Source organism: Protopterus annectens, chromosome 5.part0 (genome assembly GCF_019279795.1).
Source record: "Protopterus annectens isolate FY-2018-M chromosome 5.part0, PAN1.0, whole genome shotgun sequence".
NCBI lineage: Eukaryota > Metazoa > Chordata > Ceratodontiformes > Protopteridae > Protopterus > Protopterus annectens.
This window is the reverse complement of record NC_056735.1, coordinates 53966056-53991710: the sequence shown is the minus strand read 5'-3', so window position 1 is coordinate 53991710 and position 25655 is coordinate 53966056.

Sequence of the window (25655 nt, the reverse complement as noted above, 5' to 3'; positions counted from 1 at the left end):
CAGAAGGAAGACAGAATGGGGAAGCATACATTAAGCAATGGTGCACACACAAGGAATGTAATGAAGGTTAATATGTGAAGAATAAAGAAAATGAGTGTCGGTTTTTGTTTTTGAGAGCATTCTGCAGGGAGCTCAAAACACAAAAGGGAGGATGGGTAGTGGAATAAAATGAAAGGAACACTGCAAACTCACTTATTTCAACATAATAAAATGTACAAGCTAGCTGTGACATAAGGTGAGCGGTAACACAACAAAGTGGTATGTATATACAAAATAGGTAGGATCAGTGGTGGGGAAGGTTGTGTCAACAAACCACTAGTGGATTATACACACAAAGTGGAGAAATCAGAATACTTATGTATGAGAAATAACCATGCACCAAAATCTAAGTACTATGTGTACCTGGCCGAATGCTATGTGTTACAACACAAAACTATGTGATGTGGCTGATTAGACAGCAATAGAGGTGCATATGTCCATTGTACCAGCATACAGTTCACATACCTGGCATGACTGCCATATATAACATACCCCACTGCAAACAGCTGTCTAAATATCACCCAGAAACACAGGGCCAGAATACATCAAAACAAAATTACATATATAATGTTATAAATTACAGCATGACCAAGAAAGACCGGTAGGTCTTGAACAACCTGGTGAGAGATAGAAATATTATTTTTTAAAAACAGATAAAAAGGGGGGTAATGTTCTGGCAATGTTTATAGACTTATACCAAGGTTTGTGCTATGATTTCTTAAATAATAGGCAAAATGCACATTGTCACCCCAACAGGGTGTTAAGGTATAAATATTACCTTGTAAAAAACAAGTTCACTGCTTCATGTAAGTAATTTAAGGCGTAATGAAGCACAGACTCAAATAACCAAATGAATGCCATTTTGTAGGTTTGTTAATGAACACAAAATAATAAATAAATAAATAAATATTAACAAATTGCTCAACTAGCAAATGTAACTGAAATAGCACTTAACCGGACTTCCTGGTTTACTTAGCCCTTGCTGAGCACAGCTTAAAAAAACTCATCTACCAGGTCAGCAAATTAAAAAAAGAGAGAGAGAGTGTGTGTGTGTGTGTGTGTGTGTGTGTGTGTGTGTGTGTGTGTGTGTGTGTGTGTGTGTGTGTGTGTGTGTACATGCATGAGGTGTCTGTGACAGTGAGTGAGCAAGAGACAAGGAAATCACATGCCTCTCATCTTTTTTGCTCAAAATTTTGTATCCAAAGTAGTGCAAGAGGGTTTTCATCAGCATGCAGTAACTGAACAATAAGAAGTATTTAACTATAATATCTAACTTTATTAATGACAGTAATTCTCAATGATTTACCAGAAAATAAAATGTCTTGATTGTGAGTACAAGAATACATGGGAAATCAGGGACATTCTGCAAAATGGGGGGGGGGGGGTGCAGTGCCTTGATCAAGAAAGTGGATATAATTGCTGACCACATCTGTGTGTGTGTATGCTTATATTTTGGATGTAAAATACCTCCTCCAATAATTATATATAGTACAAAAACTTTGAAACATTAGATAGAGGAACTACTTTACATCAAAAGTACAGGAAATATGTATATATTAACAAAAAATAAACAAATATGAAAGAGTTAACAGACTGCTGATTACCTAAGCATAATAATGTCTTCAAAGGTCGTTATTATGGGGGGAGTAGAGAGCCTCCACCTGTGGCATCAGGTCTCAAAACCCCTGAGTGTGATTAATCTCCACAATAACGTATACTCTGTCAGGAATTATCACTTGCTTAAAACATACATACGAATGCATGAAAGTATATGAAAAATCATTAGCCGAAGTACAGAAAGAGCTATTAATATTAACAGAGAAAGCACTAGGTAAAGTTTTATTATCTAAGAAATATTTGAGCAAATTAATGTGGGAAAATCTGTGAATGGCTCTGTTTTGCTGCTTTAATTAAGGAACATAAAAGTCTACATCACTACCCCCACACAGATCCATTTTCACAGACAGGGAGACCTTAAAAAAGGATTGGAAATGTAATGATACTTTTGTACAACTGTTAGTTGTACATCTGTCTTCCTTTTCCTGCTAACAGTGAACACTTTACAAAAAGAATTTGGCAGGCAGGTTGCACTTTGGTCACAGTTCAAGAAATGTGTTCATACTCTCTGTTAACCATAGTTATGGCTTACAGGCCAGATTGAATTTATTAAAGATCCTTTTAGGAGTGATGACATTTGTTTATCATGAAACATCTTCAATTTTAATGGAAAAATCATTTTACAATTGAGAGTTATGAGGAAAAATTATGCCTCCAGCTATGTAAATCCACTGATGTGCTTAATTGAAGGTAAATGTAAGTATAATGATACATATTTTATCAATACTTTTATTTTTACAGACATACAGATGACTTAGTTTTTATGGTTAAGGGCCTAATACAGGATTTTAATATTTTGTTTTGCCAGGATGATTTATCATAACTTTCATGGGACAGTACTCCTCGACAGAGTACTAAGATGTCTAAATTTATTCTGAGGTGATAAAATAGCTACCATAGTGTACAGAAAATTAGTATCAGCTAATAATTTCCTCCAGCTATAAGTTCCCACACAGAACACTGGTAGCTACTTTATACACATTTCTTGGTGGAAAGAATTTGCACTGAAGAAGCTGAATTCCACTGCATAGTTCCTGATAATATGCAATCAGGAGTAAAAGGATATTCAAAGCAGAACCAGGAGGAGTCATTGTGTAATGTGGCTCAGTGTGGAGGCCTACTTACAGAGGGAGTTTCTTCAAAAGGCAAATTTAGATAGAACTGTCCCTGAAGATATTTTTTGTCACAAGTTATGACACTTTCATTGAAAGAGTTAGTAGAATTCTCAGACAACGTTGGCATATACTCTCATGTGACCTTGTGTTAGGCCACGTGTTGTCTTCTTTTTCAAAGACAACTTATAGGAGCTTTACAGGCCTGATGTATCCATCTGGTCCATTCAGGCACATTTCCTTGTAAGCTAAGAAGTCAGTATTATACTGTTTCTTGTAAACACTATTTGGTAAGTAGAACAGAGACAGCACAACAGTGCATTTCCACACAGACCTACCAAGGTTGTTATGACCAAGCAGTTGTTTATGGCAATAAGTATCATGTAGGAATGAAAATGAATAGAATTAAAACAAAAGTTCATAAATATTTGAGAGACATTAATCATTGTTCAGTTACCTGCCCTATAGCTTAGTATTACTTATAGTTTCACTCATAACAATTCAGTCAGTTAGAATGCTTCATATCGTATCAGTGCTCTTGTCCAATATTCTAATTAAATCTGTCACGCACTAATGGAAAAAGCAGATTTTGTCTTTTCAGATTTCATGTATTAACATGCCATAAATTTATATCATTTACGTTGGAGTTTGAAATACTTAACTCAATGATTGTGATTCGTTAACAACACTGTTTATAACTGTAACACTTTGTAATGCACCATTAAGCATAATCAGGTCTATACAATTCTTCTTTTATCACTTTATTAAAAAAAAATTAGAAGGTGTAGATTAGAGGTGTTATCACTTTGAAATAAAAAGAATGTTTGAGTTTCATCAAAACTGTAGTGCATGCTTGAAATTTTGCAAAAAAGTTTGTAACATCTGCCAGCAAAACTGTGGATTACTGGAGAGGGTACAGTATGTTGAAAAAAGCTGATAATAATATTAGTGGTAAAGTATGTGGTATCCTGTACCTAGATGGAACATGTTAAGCCTACACATACAAGTTTTCAAAATTATGCCATAAACATACTGATGACATGCGCAGTGAGAAGACACCTACCAATATTGCAACATGTCAGAACAAGACAGACCATGTATTAATACCAAGCACATATCTGTATCCATGTGCAAAGTAACACAGATCAGGTAAAAGGTATGTGAAGAGAGTGTTTAGTGATACCCTATACATATGCAAAACAAATGACTAAAAAGTAATATAACTAAATATGGAATATGTATGTTGTGCTGGTTGTCATATGTATTCAAAAAGTACCTCATGACAGTGACTCACAATGTGACATATATGTAGGGTATACTGTGGTAGACAGCATCATACACAGGTTAGATTGCAGACAGAATACTTACTAATCAAGCAGTAAACATAATAGAGTTAGCTAGTAACAAATAATGTCAACCACATGTAATATGCAATATGTCATTAAACCACTGTTGTACAGATTATGTTATACAAGGTGTCAGATCACCAGCCAGTATTATCACAGTCTGACAGCAAGATGTGTACATACAACATACAGAGGGCTTAAAATATAAGTAGCATGTATACATTTGTCATTCATATGTGATGCACAAAAAGATCCAGTTAGCAGCATGACTATGTGGTCTGATAAGTGCATGCCATAGAACATGCATGCTACCACATACATGGCAACGATGCATAAAGGGCATATGGATATAAAGGTATTTGTATATGTGTGCACATGTGTAGACAGAATGTTAATGTGTTCACGCCATAACTGAACTCTGACCATATATTATTCTGCATCAATGATGAAGATGTTTCGAGGATTTTATACATATCGGGCTACAACCAGATTCAAAACACATGTGCAGCAACACATGCAATGTCAGAGTAGTAATAAGCACACAACATGCATGTGGTTTCAAACATGTGGCAACAAAACAATCTGGGATATGTGAAAATGAAGTGTATTTTACATGCACACAGATATGTCCATCAAATTCTGTTTTAGACAGAGCATGTGCAAGTAATGCTTGTATTAAAGTTGTCAGTCATCACCATTGTCAATAACATACACCTGCACAATAGATACATATGTTACCTGCAAAAGGCTAACTGATACTGATATCCTATCATGCATGTAAGAGCATTTCCGATGTATGATTTAGACTAGGCATAGAATGCAGAATGAGCTGAAATAATACAAAAACCTGTATTATTACACATTATTTGGGTGGCTAGACTGCTATAAAACTTGGGAATACCTACATAAGCAATAATGTATATCACAAGGTCCCTCAGAAAAGAGATCCCATGCAAGATCTGCCCAAGTATGAATTGCTTGTTAGACACTAGCATACGCAAAATGGTTAGCAGAATCCTTGACAATCTGCCCAAACTTCCCTGCTACTTGATTGTCAAGATCCATGTCAGGGGGCTGTACCACCCCCATCTTTGCTAGATTTCTCCAACAGATGTCACCAGATCTCTTCAAATCCCACAACAGAGAGATGTCTGACAATGGCAGGCTATTGGGACTCCTATCGTAGGTGATAGCTTTGGCAATATGCAAGTAAGATAATGAAGAGACAAAAACACCCATTAACTATGGACAACTGGTGACTTATACCTTCTACAGAATGTGGAGAATGTGAAGGATAAAAAAATAAGACAGTGCAGTGGTGCAGCTGTTTGCATTGTCACTTCACAGAAAGAGGTTCTCCGGTTCGATTCTCAGCTTGGGTGCCTTCTGTGTGGAGTCTGCATGTCCTCCCTGCATTTGTGCAAGTTTCCTTTGGGTGCTCCAGTTTCCTCCCATGTTACAAAGACATGCATCTAGAGCATTTCTCCCTGGGCCTCTGCTGAAAATTGGCCTGTTCCAAGTCAGACATTTTCAGTAAACAAATGTTAAATAAATAATAAAGAAATACCATACTGAAGTGTTGCAAGATATCTGTTATGTATGTAAAAGTTATCACAATGGTGTATTTTCTTTTCTGCAAATGAAATTGTAAGAAAAAATTTCAGAGATTGCTCACATGTAACAGTGGCATGAAGGAAGCATTACAGATGTCTAGTGAACAGCAATATGTGTGCTGATGGACACGTAGGCATACACATTGACAAAACGTCATGTCATTCCAAAATGTATGGAAATTACGGTAAGTTCATCAAGAGGATGCATGCAGCAGAGGCAGTGGCACATGTGACACTGGAAAACAACCCAAGCTGCCATCAGATAATGCCAGGCACTATGTCTTACCCATGAACCTGTGTTCTGTATGGCCATCATAAAAGTGTACTTGCAGATACAGACATATTAAGAAAGCATATCGAAAGGGTCGCACCCATTGCTATTCAGCAGATAGCTGATGGCTTTAAGCTTCATGCACCATGTGACATGCATCATGCATGGCTGTGTGCATGAAGTCATGGTGGACAGATTGTACCAAATCCACATATGACAGCATGTGCCCACACAACAGAATATGTTCAATAAGAAAAACATTTAACCTGGCCTGTCCATGTCAAAGGACAAAACCACATACACTATTGTTGTGACATTACCCATTATGATACTTGACATGTAGATAGACAGTATCACATTTGCCCCCTACCACTGGATATATATTATTCACTACTTTACAAAGATGATTTGCTGTGACTCTGATGGGTACGACATCTAAGAAAAAAGTAAACCACATTGATGACAAACATGTTACTGACACACAACATAGGTATATATACCTTAATGTATATAATGCTAACCATATAACAGAGCATGATACAGCATGGATTGGCAACAGAACACATTGGAACAACTTACAGATATGTAAACTATTATCACACAAGAATTCATAAAAAAAAAAATCATTATATTTTGTGTTCTTGGACTGCAGCACATACACCACTCCTCAATCCAAAGAAAAGTCTGTCAACCATAGGATCATAGGAGATTACTAGGTTACTTATAAGTCTAGCCAATAGTTTATCCCCAGAAAAGAAACCCCAATCAGCACCTGTCACCCCTATCAGTGAGGGGCACAGGTGGAACCTCTGGGACAAATTTGTGGATTCCCATCCACTCATTAAGATTGCCCTTGAAGAGGGTCAGCGATTTACTTTGTTTGATGTGTATGAGGAGTCTACTCCAGGGAAGGGGCAACCTCTGGGAGACAAACCTGTCTCTCCAGCAGATTTTGTTAATGTCAGATATTAGATTTAAGCCATTTGATCAAGTAATGCGTGAGGAGTTAGACTTATGGATATGGAACATCTCTAGTAGGGCAGGGTCCGAGATTGCCTTGTAGGCGAGACACAGATCACCTCTGAGCAATCTGTCTGACACCAAATAGAGTGAGAGTGATAGTGATTTTCCCATCCACATAGGACAGGTGCTGGAGAGCATGGATTCTCTTTGTGATGTATTTCTGTGGCCTATTATATATATATATATATATATATATATATATATATATATATATTTTTTTTTTTTTTTTTATTTTTACATTTGTTAACTGAGTTAGTCTGACTGGGCCTGTTTTCAGTGTTTAAAGTATCACTCTGTTGTTTTCATCTCAGAACACCCCCTCAATCAAATCTGTGGTAGTAAAAGGTGTAGGACCAAGCAAAACCTGAGTTGGAGTAAAACTACTGATCTCTCATATGGCAGAGAGCTGCACTCTAGATATCATTTCTAACTACTTATATAAGGAAACTAACTAAATCACAGTGTAATGAATCATTTGCAGACAACTTAAAATCAGGATAAGTCTTATTCACATCTCACCATCTACTAACTCCTCAGATCTTGCTAAGAGTATAAGGTCATGGCAATGTAACTCAGTAGATTCAATGTCATCATAATGGCAAACTTCGGCCTGCATCAGAGGCATCAGCCATTTCATCTGCAGTTGAAACTGCAATTACAAGACTTTCCTTAACCATGTGGTACCTGAGTCACACTTTTACTAGTAGATTATGGTCACTGTACCACAGAACTATACTCACAAAACAGTACATATCACATATTTTAGTGGTCAGGGCACAGGAGCTATCTCCTGTGCTATGACAAGTATATCAGCCAGATGCAGACTAAAATTTAGATGCTTCAATCTTATGACATTCTTTCCTACTTTAGAGGCTCAAACAGACTAGAGTCCATTTCTAAGGCAGGTTGATCTAGCAGTGGCTCTCAGATGTTTCTTTAGAATCTTCCTATTGGTATAGACCAAATATTCCTCACTTGTCAAAGGTTCAAATGCATTTATAAAAGGTGTCTATCCTCCTAAAGGGACACAATATATCACTTATTGCCACACTTTTTTTTGCTCCCTGCACAATGACATCTGAGTCCTCTACTGCCGGCTTCCATTTTGTCCTGCTTGCTTGGTTCACTAAATCTTAGTAGTCCCCCTCCCCACCCACTGTTACCACTGACAAGAGGATCATCCTGCTGGATGAGTCCAAACACACAGTGAGTGTCCAATTTCCCCATGTGCATTTTCTAAGGGATAAATATCTCTGTGTGCTGAGAGTGGGTGTGACACCCCTGCACTGGCCCAGTAATCAAAGAACCTCAATCCTCACCACTAGCACCAGTGAGGGACATACACATTGGGAGGAAGACAAGTACACACACAGTAAAGTACAATTTCCCTTAAGAGCACACAGAGATCACAGTCAGTCTAGGGCTGGTTTCTGCCTCTTTCTCTAGATCCCCAGTAAGACTCCCCACTGGCACAGCTATAGGGTTAAGATCTCAGCCAAGTGGTCAAGCCAAAATCTGCAGCACCCTCTCTATCCATCCATTGCCCTGCTTAAGTAGTGCACACACTTTGAGATTTGATTTATATACAAACACACAGACATTCCTGGGGAAGGATACCCCTTCTGCTCATACTATAAGGTAGTTATCACTGCCACCAACCAAATCTTACTAATCAGCTACTCTTAGGCCTTTACAAAGGGTGCCCAATCTTACTGTGTAATTTTACTATTATCCAAATGGTAAGTGTAATCAAGATTTTCAAGGCTATTGGAGGCATGTACAGTGTCACCAAATACATATGCAAGTAATCTAAGAGCTTAAATATCTCTAAACAAATCAGCCACAATTAAAGGTTTAAATATATGTAATAATAAATAATAAAAGAACAAGACAATAATCAACACAGTAACTGCAGAGTTCAGAGTCACAGGAAATATTTTATAACAACACTGCATGACAATCTCAAATAAATACAGAAGACATCTAAACTAATCTTTACTGTATTCCGATCTATCTCTAAGAGAAATTACTGTAATCTAGTCACTTACTATTAGCAAAGCAAGTGCTGATGAGAGGATGTCTCCCGGTCCAAAGACAAATACAAGATGCCCAGACTTTCTCTCTGAGAGAGTTCTTAAATTGATATTGTCATCTGACCAGTTCCCATGCTAAACAGATACTTAGAATTTAACACCTATGTGTCAAAAATACATATCTTTCAGAACTGTGCAGCTGCTAGGAAGTCATGGAGTATTAAAAGCACTTTTACATTTGAAACCTAATAATTATTTCTGTTTCAAGACAACAGAAAAACCTCTAGATCTAGACATTGTGTCTGTACTGAGCTGAAACTGAGAGATAACAGAATCGTAAAACAATTTCAACTTAATTTCTTGAAACTTTGCAAGTTAACGCTGCATGTTCCAGCTTCTACTATTAAAACATACATTTTCACAGGTATATAGTTTATATGCATTTCTGATTTTTTTTCCAGTAGGGTACACTGTGGTTTCATTCTTGAAGCTCAGTACATAACATACAGTTCTCTTACATTTGCAGGACAAGCATATGAATCATATTACTATTCACAAATGATACATGATTATTTACAAATATCCATATAGCTGGGCTGGCAGTGTCACATTTCTATATAAATCATATTAATATTTTCAAGTGACATATCATCATTTAAAAAATTCCAGATAGCCGGATTGTCAGTATTTCCCTGGTGTCATTGTGGGACTTGATAATTTCCATCCTACTGTGGATTTTAGGTGGTTTTCATCTTTAGGCTTCATGTCCCACTAATATATTGATATCTTTTGTATGTGTAATGGTGTGTTGAGGGTAATGTCCCCAGATATGTAGTGGCACATCCCTCTATGCCTGCCACATATAGTAGCTGCTCACAAACCACTCTGCTTGCCTCACTGGAAAACTTGAGCATACCAATGACCAATAATCCCCCCCAACAGCTCCAGCTTGCACCAGAGCTACTAAGTGAAGCTGAGTTGCCTGAGTCATAAACAGGGCTTCATCACTCTGTTACACAGAGTGGTTTAAAAGTCTGTCACAAGTGATAGGAAATATAAGAACAAACAAAAGGTGGCATCCTACTCTAATAAATATTCAGGCACAAGCCTTTCTTCAGTTGAAAGCTTCCAATCATTTTAAATGGCTCTGCGTATTTGTAAACAGAATGCAGTTGCCAGTTGTTCGCTAGTATACCGTCATTGTGTGACACATGCCATGTACCATAGCCATACTGCAGGTCTCATTGTAAGAAAATAGCCAAATGAGAAAAAAATGCTACACACTGATACTAGATGGCATTATACCCTGAAGTGAGATCACCTGTTGCAAACAGCAAAATGCTCACAGTTTCCATTAATAACAAAATTGCACCCAACAGCACACGATAGCTACAGCCTTCTGCCATCAGTACTTTCCCTTATGCTGTTTCCCTTGAAAGTAATCTGTCCTTCTAATTCTTGTATAGACACAAATGTTTACAGATACTTGTAAACTGCTCAGATATTCCCATATAATATCCAGCCAAGAAATGATGATTTAAAGACAAAATCTTGTAAGCTTCATTCACATCTATTGCTAGCCTTCAGATGTATCATTAACTTCAATTCCCATCATCTGTACTTACTTCCCTGTATGAAGCAACACTGCCCACGTCAGACCAGGTCCACTTATCTATAGCCTCATGAGCCACAGAGCAATTATTTGTTTAAAATTGCTATCTGATGAACAGCTTGGCCTTTAAAAAGTAATAACACTATGCAACTAATTTGGGAACACTGTGTTATGTTGCGTGCTGTTTTGTCAATGCTTACAATGCCCTAAATGTTTCATAGTTATGCTTAACTTGTAGACATCTTGGCACAGTGGATTTTGACTTCTTACAGACTCTGTAATGGAGTTTCCAAGGTTGCATGACTTAGAAAGCATGTAAAAGGTGGGTTTCTTGTTTTTTAACTTTTCCCTTTTCTCTGATTTTGTGCAACTTTATACACAATATCTATCTATCTATCTATCTATCTATCTATCTATCTATCTATCTATCTGTCTATCTATCTATTTATCTATCTGTCTATCTATCTGTCTCTGTCTGTCTACCTGTCTGTCTGTCTATCTAGCTGTCTGTCTGTCTATCTATCTATCTGTCTCTGTCTGTCTGTCTGTTTGTCTGTCTATATATCTATTTATCTATCTATCTATCTATCTATCTATCTATCTATCTATCTATCTGTCTGTCTATCTATCTATCTATCTATCTATCTATCTATCTATCTATCTATCTCTGTCTATCTGTCTGTCTGTCTATCTATATATCTGTCTGTCTGTCTATCTATCTATCTGTCTCTGTCTGCCTGTCTATGTCTATCTATCTATCTATCTATCTATCTATCTATCTATCTATCTATCTATCTATCTATCTATCTATCTGTCTATCTGTCTATCTATCTATCTATCTATCTATCTATCTATCTATCTATCTATCTATTTATCTGTCTATCTATCTATCTAGCTATCTATGTCTGTCTATCTATCTATCTGTCTGTCTGTCTGTCTGTTATCTATCTATCTATCTATCTATCTATCTATCTATCTATCTATCTATCTATCTATCTCTGTCTATCTGTCTGTCTGTCTATCTATATATCTGTCTGTCTGTCTATCTATCTATCTATCATCTATCTGCCTGTCTATGTCTATCTATCTATCTATCTATCTATCTATCTATCTATCTATCTATCTATCTATCTATCGATCTATCTATCTATCTGTCTATCTATCTAGCTATCTATGTCTGTCTATCTATCTATCTGTCTGTCTGTCTGTTATCTATCTATCTATCTATCTATCTATCTATCTATCTATCTATCTATCTATATATCTATCTGTCTATCTATCTTCCTATCTCTGTCTGTCTGTCTGTCTGTCTATCTATCTATCTCCATTCACAACCTGTTTTTCCCATTTTTGCATATGGGGTCAGGATCAAAAATGGCAAATCATCTACAGCTAATGTTTATACTGCAGTGTGCCTATATATATATATAAATATGCTCGTTATATTTCTTTACATCTCCAATGAAGTTTTATTGACATGAAATAATGTCATTAAACTTCACCGGCAATGTCTTTCATAGAAACACAAAAAACAGCTAAATACGGTGGTTGCAAATTAAACAAATATGTTTAATTTCCAATCACCTAAAAAAATCAGAAACGTTGCTTTAATGTGGGGTCCTTTGCCCCCCACCCCTTTATGGAAGTTACATATACTAACTCTGCAGTCGCACAACCATAAAAAAATAGGATAACTACAGAAATTATATTATTGTTGAACTAATGCTGTCTGACTGTAAAATAATGAGTCCACAGCAACCAGTGGTTGCATCTTTATGGAATAAACTTCCAAAGGATGTTAAAAATTGCTCCAAATATTGAATGCTTAAAATTTTAAACATGATTAATATTTTGGAGATGCAAAACACATTACAAGGTTGGGCTGTTATTTTTATTTTTGAGGTTCTTTTGCCTGTAATTTGTACGTATAACTGATGGACTTTTTTCTTGTCCAGGGTTTAACCCCATTCCCTTTGCTGGTGTGACCTCAGTATCAGTTACATAACAATTGAGTTCAGATCACCTGGGTCATTGTCAGGACTTCATCCCTCTACACCAGAATACTGGGATAATGTTGTAGGCAAATGTCCACAACACACAGCAGCCGCAGTGACAATAGTTATTGTTCAAGAACGGTGAATTTGGCTTCTGTACAGAGGATGAAAGGTGCGCTGCCCTTCCCAAGTCTCGCATATGAAAACTTAAAGAAAATCTGTCAACGTACAAAACATGTTTCAGTGCTGAACAACAGCTTTTGTTTCTTCTTTCGGCTTTTCCTGGTTAGGGGTTGCCACAGCGGAACTCCGGTCCGCTAATGATTGGCAGTCGATTTTTTATGGTGCCGAGATGCCAGCCCAACACCCAACCTTCAAAGAAGGCACGTACAACAGCTTTTGTAATATTTATTATTGTATTTACTTTCTTCCTTCCTGACAGTTGCAGTCATCTCCTAAGAGTACCCATAACACCTTGCACCTGTGGAAGAGGTTCTGATTGGTCCTGTGAAGGCTCTCACTTTATGCTGTTGTGCACTATTAGGTGATGGTTTGGTGTTATTTAAACATTTTATTTACAATATTTTGTATATCATCTTTTGGAGATATTTCATCATTGACCCCTTCATTTATGAATATATAAACAGAGAGGCCCCAAAAAAAAAAGGGGTTTTTTTTAAAAAAAAAAAAAAGGTTTCAACCCCAAGGGAAAAAAAAGAAAAATTAAAAAAATCAAATTTTTTTGGAAAAAGGTTTTGACAAAATTTCCAAGGGGGAAGGAAAAAAAAAAAATTTTTTTTTCCTAAAAAGGGAAAAAAATTAAAATTTTAAGGGCCCAAGTTTGTAAAGGGGGGGGGGGGGGGGGGGGGGGGGGGGGGGTGGGGGGGGGGGGGGGGGGGGGGGGGGGGGTTGGGGGTGGGGGGGGGGGGGGGGGGGGGGGGGGGGGGGGGGGGGGGGGGGGGGGGGGGGGTGGGGGGGGGGGGGGGGGGGGGGGGGGGGGGGGGGGGGGGGGGGGGGGGGGGGGGGGGGGGGGGGGGGGGGGGGGGGGGGGGGGGGGGGGGGGGGGGGGGGGGGGGGGGGGGGGGGGGGGGGGGGGGGGGGGGGGGGGGGGGGGGGGGGGGGGGGGGGGGGGGGGGGGGGGGGGGAAAAAAAAAAAAAAAAAAAAAAAAAAAAAAAAAAAAAAAAAAAAAAAAAAAAAAAAAAAAAAAAAAAAAAAAAAAAAAAAAAAAAAAAAAAAAAAAAAAAAAAAAAAAAAAAAAAAAAAAAAAAAAAAAAAAAAAAAAAAAAAAAAAAAAAAAAAAAAAAAAAAAAAAAAAAAAAAAAAAAAAAAAAAAAAAAAAAAAAAAAAAAAAAAAAAAAAAAAAAAAAAAAAAAAAAAAAAAAAAAAAAAAAAAAAAAAAAAAAAAAAAAAAAAAAAAAAAAAAAAAAAAAAAAAAAAAAAAAAAAAAAAAAAAAAAAAAAAAAAAAAAAAAAAAAAAAAAAAAAAAAAAAAAAAAAAAAAAAAAAAAAAAAAAAAAAAAAAAAAAAAAAAAAAAAAAAAAAAAAAAAAAAAAAAAGGACAATTCGGGGGAAGTGTACAACAGAATAACAAAAAAGATGAAAAATAAGGTGTACAGAACAGTGGTGCAACCAACTCTAATGTATGGTACAGAAACCCTGGCAGTAAAGGCAGGGCAGTTGAGGAAGCTATGTAGAGGTGATGGAGATGAAGTGTCTGAGATGGGTGGTAGGATGCACACTGTGGGACAGAGAAAGAAATGAGGACATAAGAGCAGAAGCCAATGTAGCTCCAATTGCAGAAAAGGACAAAGAGAACAGATTACAGTGGTTCAGGCACATGTACAGGAAAGTAAAAGAGGATCTGGAGAGGAAGAGTTGGGACAGACGGGAAGAAGGCAAAAGGAAACAAAGGCATCTAGCAAAGAGGTGGATGCATTGTATGAGAGAAAACCTGCAATGGTCAGACATGAGTGGTGAAGAACATAAGAATGTGGCATTGAATAGAGAGATGTGACAAGGGACATCACACCCTGACCCCATGTAGTAAAATGGGAAAAAGGGGGGCTGATGATGATAATGATGGCGTTTATTAACTTCTCTGACACTGTAGCTAAGCTATATGTACACAGACAGATGCACACACACACACACACACACACACACACACACACACACACACACACACACACACACACACACACACACACACACACATACACACACTCACAATCCCACTGAACCGCATAACAACATAATTAACAATGATGGTGTTTATTAACTTCCCTGACACTGTAGCTAAGCTATATTTTTGAACAGATGCACCTTTTACACACACACACACACACACACACACAGACAGATGCACACACTCACAATCCCACTGAACCTCATAACAACATAATTAACAATGATGGTGTTTATTAACTTCCCTGACACTGTAGCTATGCTATATGTACACAGACAGATGTCACAACCCCACTGAACCTCATAACAACACAATTAACAATGATAGTGTTTATTAACTTCCCTGACACTGTAGCTATACTATATTTACACAGATGCACACACACACACACACACTGTCACAACCCCACTGAACCTCATAACAACACAATTAACAATGATTGTGTTTACTAACTTCCCTGACACTGTAGCTATGTTATATGTACACAGGCAGATGCACACACACACACACTCTCACAACCCCACTGAACCTCATAACAACACAATTAACAATGATGGTGTTTATTAACTTCCCTGACACTGTAGCTATGCTATATGTACACAGACAGATGCACATACGCACACACACACACACACACACACACACACACACACACACACACACACACACACACACACACACACACACACACACACACAACCCCACTGAACCTCATAACAACATAATTAACAATGATGGTGTTTTTAACTTCCCTGACACTGTAGCTATGTTATATATACACAGACAGATGCACACACACTCTCATAACCCCACTAAACCTCATAATAACACAATTAACAATGATAGTGTTTAACTTCCCTGACACTGCAGCTATGCTATATGTACACAGACAGATGCACACACACACTCTCACAACCCCTACTGAACCTCATAACAACACAATTAACAATGATGGTGTTTTTAACTTCCCTGACACTATAGCTATGCTATATGTACACAGACAGATGCACACACACACTCTCACAACCCCACTGAACCTCATAACAACACAATTAACTCACCCATCCGGGATTTAATGGAATCTGTTTTACACTTCAGATGGGCCTCTCTTACAGGAGGTTTGAGGTATCACACAGTAAAATCTCTACCTTGGCAAGGTTTTTCTTGTAGTTTATATTAACTGGTTTGTCTGTGTGACTTTTTTACTCTTTGGTTTGCATGTTAGTTAGGATATATTTTGCAGACACCTTAATGGTTATGGATATTAGCTGGATTATAGACCCTGCATTTCTAAAGAGATAGCCAAATATTCCACTTATGCTCTGCTGACGAGGTCATAAGAAGGCTGAAACATGCATATCCAGAGTTAGTGGGTTTGGCTTTATTGGCCTGAATGTATCCACAAAGACTTATAAATAAAAAGTAAAATGGCATGGACATTCATAAGCCATATCGCTAAAACACTTGATGACCTTAAGGGGTCATTTGCATATATCTCATGGGCCTCTCTTACAGGAGGTTTAAAGTATCACACAGTGAACAACTTTAGCTTGGATAGTTTTTCTTGTAGTTTTTACTAACTGGTTTATATATATATATATATATATATATATATATATAAAATATACACATATATGTATATGTATATATATGTGTGTGTGTGTGTGTGTGTGAATATATGTGTGTGTGTGTGTGTATATATATATATATGTATGTATGTATATATATATATATATATATATATATATATATATATATATATATATAAATATAAATATATGGGTTTAATTCAGTAGACCGAACGTTCACTTACCAGACTGTTAGTTCGCCAAGGTGAAAAGGCCGACAACTGCAGAACTGGAACACTGACTTCACATTCCAGGTAAGTAACTGCTTGGCCACCCTGTTGAACTTTGCCCCTTACCCCTGTGGTAGTGCGATCTTGGAGTTTGGTATATTTAGTTAAGGGGGGATGTGGATTTACTTTCCTTCAGTTTTACTATTTTTTCAGGATGGCCAAGCGGTTACTTACCTGGAGTCGGACGTCTGTGTTCTGGGATGTCAGTGTTCTGCAGTTGTCAGCCTTTTCATCTCGGCTAACTGAAAGTCGGGTAAGTGAACTTTCAGTTTACTGAAGTAAATCTATATAATATATATATATATATATATATATATATATATATATATATATATATCTAAGGATCTTCTTGAAAGCTCGAAGTTTAAAACTTTAAACTTCACAAGGCCGAGACCGTAAGACTGATGTTTTGAAACTTTGAAAAAGTATTAAAAAAATAAAAACAAAAAAACTTTTCTTTTACATTTTTGCATGGGGGCAAGCCCCCACACCCCCTGATAAATAAATATATCAACTATGAGATCGCACTACAGTAAAAAAAGCAGTAAATGTTCACCTCTTCCATGCTGCACTACAATCTGCATTCACAATGTTCAAAGTTTTAAAACTTTGATCTTATGGTCTCGTCCTTTTGATGTTTTAAGTATATATATATATATATATATATATATGTATGTGTGTGTGTGTGTGTGTGTGTGTGTGTGTGTGTGTGTGTGTGTGTGTGTATATATATATATATATAGGTAGATAATTTCACTGGTCACTTGACTGAGCTTTGTAGCTGGAGCACCTTCTGTGTGGAGTCTGCATGTCCTCCCCATGGTCAAGTAGCATTCGAAATACATGCGTGAATGGGCGTGCCTTCGTTGAAGGTTAGGCATCGAGCTGGCACCTTGGCACCTTGGCACTGTAAAAATCTACTGCCAATCATTAGCAGACCGGAGTTCCGCTGTGGCGACCCCTAACCAGGGAAAGCCGAAAGAAAAACAACAACAACTTGACTGAGCTCTGTAAAGGCACACATATGTAATAACATGACTGTGCATGCACACATATGTAATAACATGACTGTGCATGCACACATATCAATAACATGACTGTGCATGCACACATATGTAATAACATGACTGTGCATGCACACATATGTAATAACATGACTGTGCATGCACACATATGTAATAACATGACTGTGCATGCACACATATGTAATAACATGACTGTGCATGCAATTGTCCCTGAAAGAAGGATATTACTTAAAAAGATTCCAGATTCTAATTAGTGCAGTGGGGGCACCTAACCAAGAAATATCATGGAGAATTCTCTTGCAGATGAGTTGACAAGGTAAAATGAAAATTCTAAAATTGGTTGCAGAAAAAGCATATCTAACACCAGTCTGACAATACAGTCATCAGAATAATTAAATAATGCAGCACTAAACAAAGACTGGTTCATTAAGATGGCTGCACTAACATCATACATGTGAGTATGCAAACATGTGCACACGTGCAACACGCACACACAAGCTGGAGTGTGCATGTGCATTTACATAAACATAAGTATGTGTGCATGCATGGATGCACGACTGAATAAATACATTTATAAACACACAAATACACGCATACATATGCACATCCACACACATGTGCACATTCACAAACACGTTTGTGCATGCATTGCAGAAGTGAATGGATAAATATATATACACACACATTTACACATACACATGGACATACATATACGCATGCACACAGACACACACACACACACACACAAACACACACAATAACATACTCACTGTTACATTGCGTTCCCAGTTTATTTTACAGTGTAGTTAGTAGTCACATGAGTGTACAAGTACCATATTCACATAGTTCCTCTCTTGCATTGTCCCTGCAACTATTTTTCTGTCAGGATTAGTTTACTGCTGAAGCTTTAGACAGTCAGTTGTCTGTAGTGGTTAAAGTAAATTGTACTTTTTTTGGGAGGGGTAAGCTAGACATACATCCAATGTCATACAACTGTGAATGTGTAACCTGCAGACTTGTGGTTTGCCATTTAACCACCCCAGTTTCAAGTTTGGTAAGTGGGTTACAAATATGAGTAGTTTATCTATTTTGCCCAATAGTTACAACACAGTTTTAAAATTCATCACTTGAAAGTGTTGTTTAAATGGTTGTTGTGGGAGACATAACCCAAAAGTCAGTGAAGTGGCAACTGGGAAAGAGAATGACACTCTAAGTTAAAACTATTCAGTAAGGAAAAAAAAAAACATCCAACTTAGTTTCTTATAAACCAGTAAAAATCTCATTCCATTCTTTAAGATATATCAGTTTATTTCCGTTGTTAACAAACAAATAATACATAAATAACTACTATATCATAATGAATGCAACACTATATCTTTAATTTTCTTTTTGAGGAATATGTCCATATTATCTTTCCAATTTCAGGTAGCTTTTTCTGTAGCGAATGTCAGTCCAAATGAGGTCATCTTCTTCAGGAGGACTAGTAATGTACGTGCCCTTGCAGTGGTACTACCACCAAGATAAATATTATAAGTAAAATATCTGAAATGCCCTTGAGCATTTTGTATACTACCAGGGAATATAAAATAAAATGGGTTAGTGATCAGTTCATTTAATACGCATCAGTCAGTTGACCAGTAAAGAAATCACACAGAGAAATAAATTAATGCCATTGAGTTATGTTCATAGATTTGTATTTCATTCATATATTTGCAATGGAATACATGTCAAATTTGTCATGAATACTTTTCTAAGATGTTGACTTGGAAGGTAACCTGCTAATATTTTAAATTTCCCTACTTTTTGTGTAATGTCTGCCATCATGGAATAGTTTTGGAGGATAAATATTCAAATATTGGGGTGTTAACAGCTCTAACTACAATATTTTTACTGGCCACCACAATGCAACTAACAATATTCAGAGCTGTTATAGCTGTCACTTCTATACCTGTGTGATAAGTCACAATATAAGATGTTTCACAGAGTATAGTTGTGCTATAAATATCCTACAAAGATTATTATGTGATGATGAACACCTTTATGTCATAAATACATTTACAGTCACATAAAGATATAAAATAATGTTATTATTTACTACTACATGTACATGCTGTAGCGATTCATTTGCTGCTGTCCTAAAAAGCAATAACAGTGATCAATATATCTTGTCGTCTATGATGATTGATTTGCAAAAGTAATTAAGACATGACAGCATGCATTTAAGCAAGGTAAACAACAAGGATGAATCACTGTCAAACATGAAGATCTAATTATTGTGAATGGCAGATATAAAAAGAACATTAATTTATCACTGATCAAAACAGCAACAGATACTGAAGATGAGGGAAGATGATTATTCTCGAATTAATTTATAATTGCTTACATAAAAGGGACAATTAAAACATCTGTATAATTCAACTTGAGCATGAAAATTACTTCTCAGAGATGTCAACTGGATTCTGACTCACATAAGATGACATTGTTCTCTGTAAAATGATGCTTGAAAAGAGATGGAGGGCTGTGCAGATTAAGAGGTTGTGTGCAAGGAATGTAATATGATCTTCTAATTGTAGTTAGTCATTTTCCTTCTACAATCTTTTGTTAGATATGCAGTTCTCATGGAAAAAGTGATAAGGCTGGGTCTATCATCTGCAGTCATATATGGACAGTGTTCGCATTCTAGTCATGTTATTTGGTTGGGGTGAATGTTAAGGCGATGGTTACAGTAAATAACAGATTTAAATTTAAGTTGGAAGTTTGTGTGTTTGGATAACACTTAACACAAAGAACTCGTTAAAGGGTAAGGCTGAGTGATTCAATGTGTTTGGTTTAGAGTTGCAATACTGGTTCAAGTCAATTTTGGAGCAGATGTTGAATTCCGAACTGCATCTGGAACAGAAGTAGGTTTAGCCATAAGGATACCATTAAGTGACTTTACATCCAAATAAAGCTTCTAGGACTGTCTCACAATAATAGCACAATTGTAGCAAGTTAGCCAGCGTACATGAAACTGCATATCATAGATTTAAACTCTATAAAATTTAGACATCTATAGGACAACTCTTGTTTTACAAAACTAAAATGCCACAGCACAAATCTGCCAGCCAAAGAAGATAAGAATGCAACTGCATTTTCTCACGTTTTGGAAAAATTATACACACAGAGTGATGTGTACCAAACCACACTATAGTGAGTTGTGATTTGTAAAGCCTATATGTGTAGGCACCACTCCATGTGGATATAGCCCTGCATCAAAAGTATAGTTTGCTTTTTAAAGAAATAATAAACATGTAAATATTCATTTTTCTGACATTCTCAAGTACATTACCTGGAAAATTCAAAACAGCTATTTCATCATAGTCTTCTGTCTTGCATGGTACCTTGAGTGACATTGTTGTAATTAATATCTCCATGGGTACATCTTTCAATAACTATGAAATGTTGCACTTAAGTACAATTGTATTGGAATTTGTGAATGAAGTGCTGAGAAAAAGAAAACTGTCAGACAAACCAGTAACAAATTTAAATGCTTTGACGTGTACCATGCAAATAAAATATCCGTAAATGCCCATGTAAGCTTAATAGATTGTTTTAATACCACATATGTTTTTCATATTATTATTAAGTGTTATAAATTCTACAATCCTGAAATTTTTAAAGTTTCTAAGAAATATACAAAAGTCCTGAACTAGACAATGACATGATATTTTGATATTTTATCTTTGGACTCAACCATAAGCTACTACATTATGTTAAGAAGCATTGTTTATGTTTGAAATTAAATATTAGTTGTTCTGGGAGTTTTATGTTTTCTAAAAGGGTAGTAGCAGGGATTCCTAATAACTCACTGCTTCAAGCTTACAAAACCCATGCCTTTCTAGCTATGTGATACTGTTATATTTAAGATCATAAATGTGCCATCAACATCAACAGACAGGATCATCAGCAGAATGCCTGACATGTAGGCAAGTCCAAAGCATTCTCAGTACTAAATCAAAGGCTAGCAGGTCTTAAAGTCTGGCCAGCTTATGGCTAAAAATGGTCCTTGGGCCAGCACATATATCCATATTTCTCAACTGTCCAGATTTTTGCCTCATATTTTTGGTCTGTTTTTCTTAAATTTCTGTTTTTCTGGCAAATTAGTGGCAAATCATTAAAATTAAAGTTACACAATAATGACAGACATTTCAGTTTCAGACTTCATACCCTTCAGAAAAATTCATGCTTATGCAAAACCTGTTATTCTAGCAAGTTTGTAAGAGCAATATTTAAAAATTGTCCCTATTTTTGGGCCTTTGTCCCACTTTTGTTCCTGTCTTTGTCCAGATTTTTTTATCTAAGAAGCTGAGAGGTATATATATATATCTGATTATCAAATAAATAGTTAATTATATAAATAAACAGGTTTACCTGAAAAGAACGAAAGCTGAAAACACTGACAATGAGAAGACCGACACTGGAAGACCAACAACGTAAATAATCGATAGTCCAGAATCCCAACGCTGAAAACACCGACATGCGAAATGAGCGTGACTGTGTAAGTATGCAATAGTAACGGACTTTAGGGTTAGGGTGCGGGTAAGGTAAGTGTGCGTTAGTGACGGACTTTAGGGTTAGGGTGCGGGTAAGGTAAGTGTGCGATAGTGACGGACTTTAGGGTTAGGGTGCAGGTAAGGTAAGTTTGCGATAGTGACAGACTTTAGGGTTAGGGTTTGGGTTAAGGTTAGTGCATAGATAGTTGTGTATGTAAGGTTTAGTGTAGGTTTGTAAGGTTTTTGGTGTGCTTGTGCTGCATGTGTGTTTTTCGGAAATGAATTTGTTTTGTTTTGTTGACTGTCAGGATTGTGGTTTGTCAGGCGTGTGAACTGTCGTGTTTTTCAACTGTTGGTGTTGTGGTGTCGGTGATCTCGTTTTCGGTGTTTTTGCTTGTCAGTGTTATGAGTTAGATCCAAATAAACATATTGATTTTGGAAATACTTGATATTAAATTATTTCCGCAGTTTTAAACATAGATTTTACAAATTAAGGCAGGGATTTGTAAAGATGTGCTATCCATAAAACTGTAAGTCCTTGCTGTACAATAATGGATGTGTTCATAGGTTCATAGGATGATACTAGGCTATTGGCCCGGAGACCTTTATAAGCCTAGCCAAGAATTTTGCCCATGTTCCCACAAAGTCAGTACCTGTTTCCCCTGTCCAGCAGGGACACAAATGGGATCCCAGGGGTGTATTTTCTGTTTCCCATCCAGTCATCCAGGTTCCTCTTAAAGAGGGCTATTGAGGTACTCTGCTTAACATGGAGAAGGAGTCTATTAAACAGATGGAGGAGTCTCTGAGACACAGATCTATCCTGCTAACAAGTTCTATTAATGTCACAGACCAGGTTTACACCTTGCATGTGGGTTGCCTGAGTGGAGTTTGACTTATGGATATGCAGCAATTCCATCAAGGCTGAGTCTGAGATGGCCTTGTATGCAAGACACAGGTCACCTCTGAGCAGTCTGTATGAGACTGAGTAGAAGGACAGGGCTTTTAGCCTATCTGTATATGACAGGTATTTGAGACCCTGGATTTTCCTGGTCAGGAACCTCTGTGGTCTCTCCAGCTGCTGCATGTGCTTTGCAAAGTACATGCCGAAAGGGGCATTGCACTCGATAATGGGTCTGATAAGGGAGGAATACAGGGATGTTATGACCTCCTTGTTCCTGGATGAAATACCTTTACTTATGAGGTTGGCCATGTAGAAAGCCTTCCATACAATAGAGGCAACATGGTGGTGAAAAGTAAGGTTGCTATCAACCTGGGTGCCCAACTCCCTCATGACTGCCTGCATGCTTAGTACATTGTTATTAATGTGATAATTAGTGGGGACATCATTTTCCCCAAAGGGGATAATGATGGATTTCTTGGCATTCAGTTTGAGGCCATGCTCCTGGCACCAATCATTAGTTTGGATAAGGCCCTCTTGGAGGATGTTCACATCACTAGGGGAATTTAAGACAGTGCACAGCTTGCAGTCATCTGCAAACTTGGAGAGCCTCAGACCACTGGTTTTGGCTTGCACCTCAGAAAAGTATATCCCAAACAGTAGAAGCCCCAAAACCAATCCTTGTGGTACACCACTCATTATAGGTCTACTAGAGGTGGCTTTCCCTATTTTGACTGAGTGGGCTCTATCAGTGAGCCAGTTAGCTACCCATCTGGTAACATACGGGTTGATGCCTAGCTGGGACAGTTTATCTACTATGCCCGAGTGGGAAATGTCAAAGGCTTTGGCTAGGTCAAGGTAGGTGGTGTGCACTGTCTTCCCCTTGTCCATGGCTTTGGTGACTGTTTCAAAGAAGATGACCAAGTTTAATAGGCATGATCTCCCTTTGACAAAACCAAACTGTGTGAGGTCAAGCGTTTGGATGTTGCCAATGTCCTTGTTTATAAGGTCCATGATAATGCATTCCATGGCCTTGCAGATCAAGCTAGTTAGGCTGATGGGCCTATAATTGCCTGGATCAGTGGGCGCTCCACCTTTACGTAAAGGGATGACAGTGGCTGTCCTCCATTCAGCTGGGATGAAGCCACTGCTCAGGCTTTGGTTGAATAGTGTGCCTAATGGAGTTGAGAGCTCATGCCTGAGTTCATGTAGGATGCAGCCAGCAATGTTGTCGGGTCCCATGGAGACTGTATTATTTGCCTTTGAGAGGGCATTAAAGACCTGCTACCTGGTGATGAGAGGAGGGGGGGGCAGGTGCTTGGGATGTTCAGGTTTACTGATGGGGGGGACAAGGGGGTGAAGTTTTCATTGAACCTGTATGCCAGCAGGTTGTCTATATCTATGGCATTTGTATATGTGGTGTTCTTGACCACCAGTTCAGAGCAGATTTGGGTGTTACCTTTGAGATTGCAGATGTATGTGAAGAAGGCCTTGTGATTGTCCTTAGTGGATGTGGCCAAAGTTAGCCTTAGTGGGTTTCACCAGTGACCTTATTTGCTTGTTCAGACAAAGAAGAGATTGCTTTCAACTCAGCACTTTCTCCTTCTTGGTCCTGGGCAGCAATATTTTCCTTTTATTATAAAGTTTGTTTATTGCTGCTGTCCACCAAACAGGTTCACTCTTCCTTGAGGAAGATGATTTGGTCCTGTCAGGTATTGTTGAGTCCATACAGTTATGTAGGTGCTCATATAGTTCTTTGGTGTAGGCTTGGACACTGGTGCTATTTCCAAATGAAGGGATGGTGGCTGTGAAGCTGCTTATACCTGCTGTCAGGAGATTGTAGTCAGCTTTGGAAAAGTTTTTTTGTTTGACCCTGACAAAGGGGGGGGGGGCAGAGGAGATGGTGACTTCGAAAGTGATCATTTTATGGTCAGATCTTACCAAGGAGGATGACACTGTAGGGGTGCTACAGTGGCTACTCATGTTGGTTAGTACCAGGTCCAGGATATTTTCACTTCTCGTGGGGGTTTTGACTAACTGATCCAATGCATTGGCATTGACAAAGTCAAGGAATCTCTGGACATTCATGTTTGGGCTAGAATAGGTCTTCCACTCTATGGCTGGATAGTTAAAGTCACCCAGGATCAGGGTAGAGGGTTAAATCTTGATGGATTCAAATAAGTCCAGATAGGTGGAGAGGGCATCATGGTTGGGGGTCTGTAGCTAGCTAAGATTTGAATAGGTGTTTTATCAACAGTTAACTGTACTTGGAATGTCTCCTGTGCATCATACCATTTGACCAACCTGAAGGTGTGTATTTCTTTGATAAATATTGAAACTCCACCTCCTTTGGATTTGTAGCCCTCCATCTGGTGTCTGAAAGTATGGTTGGGCGAGTAACCTGGTAAGGCTGGGGTGCTCTCCGCAACTTTGAACCAGGTTTCCGTGACTGCAAAAATGCCAGCAGTCTTCAGGGTGAGGAATGCTTGCAATGAGT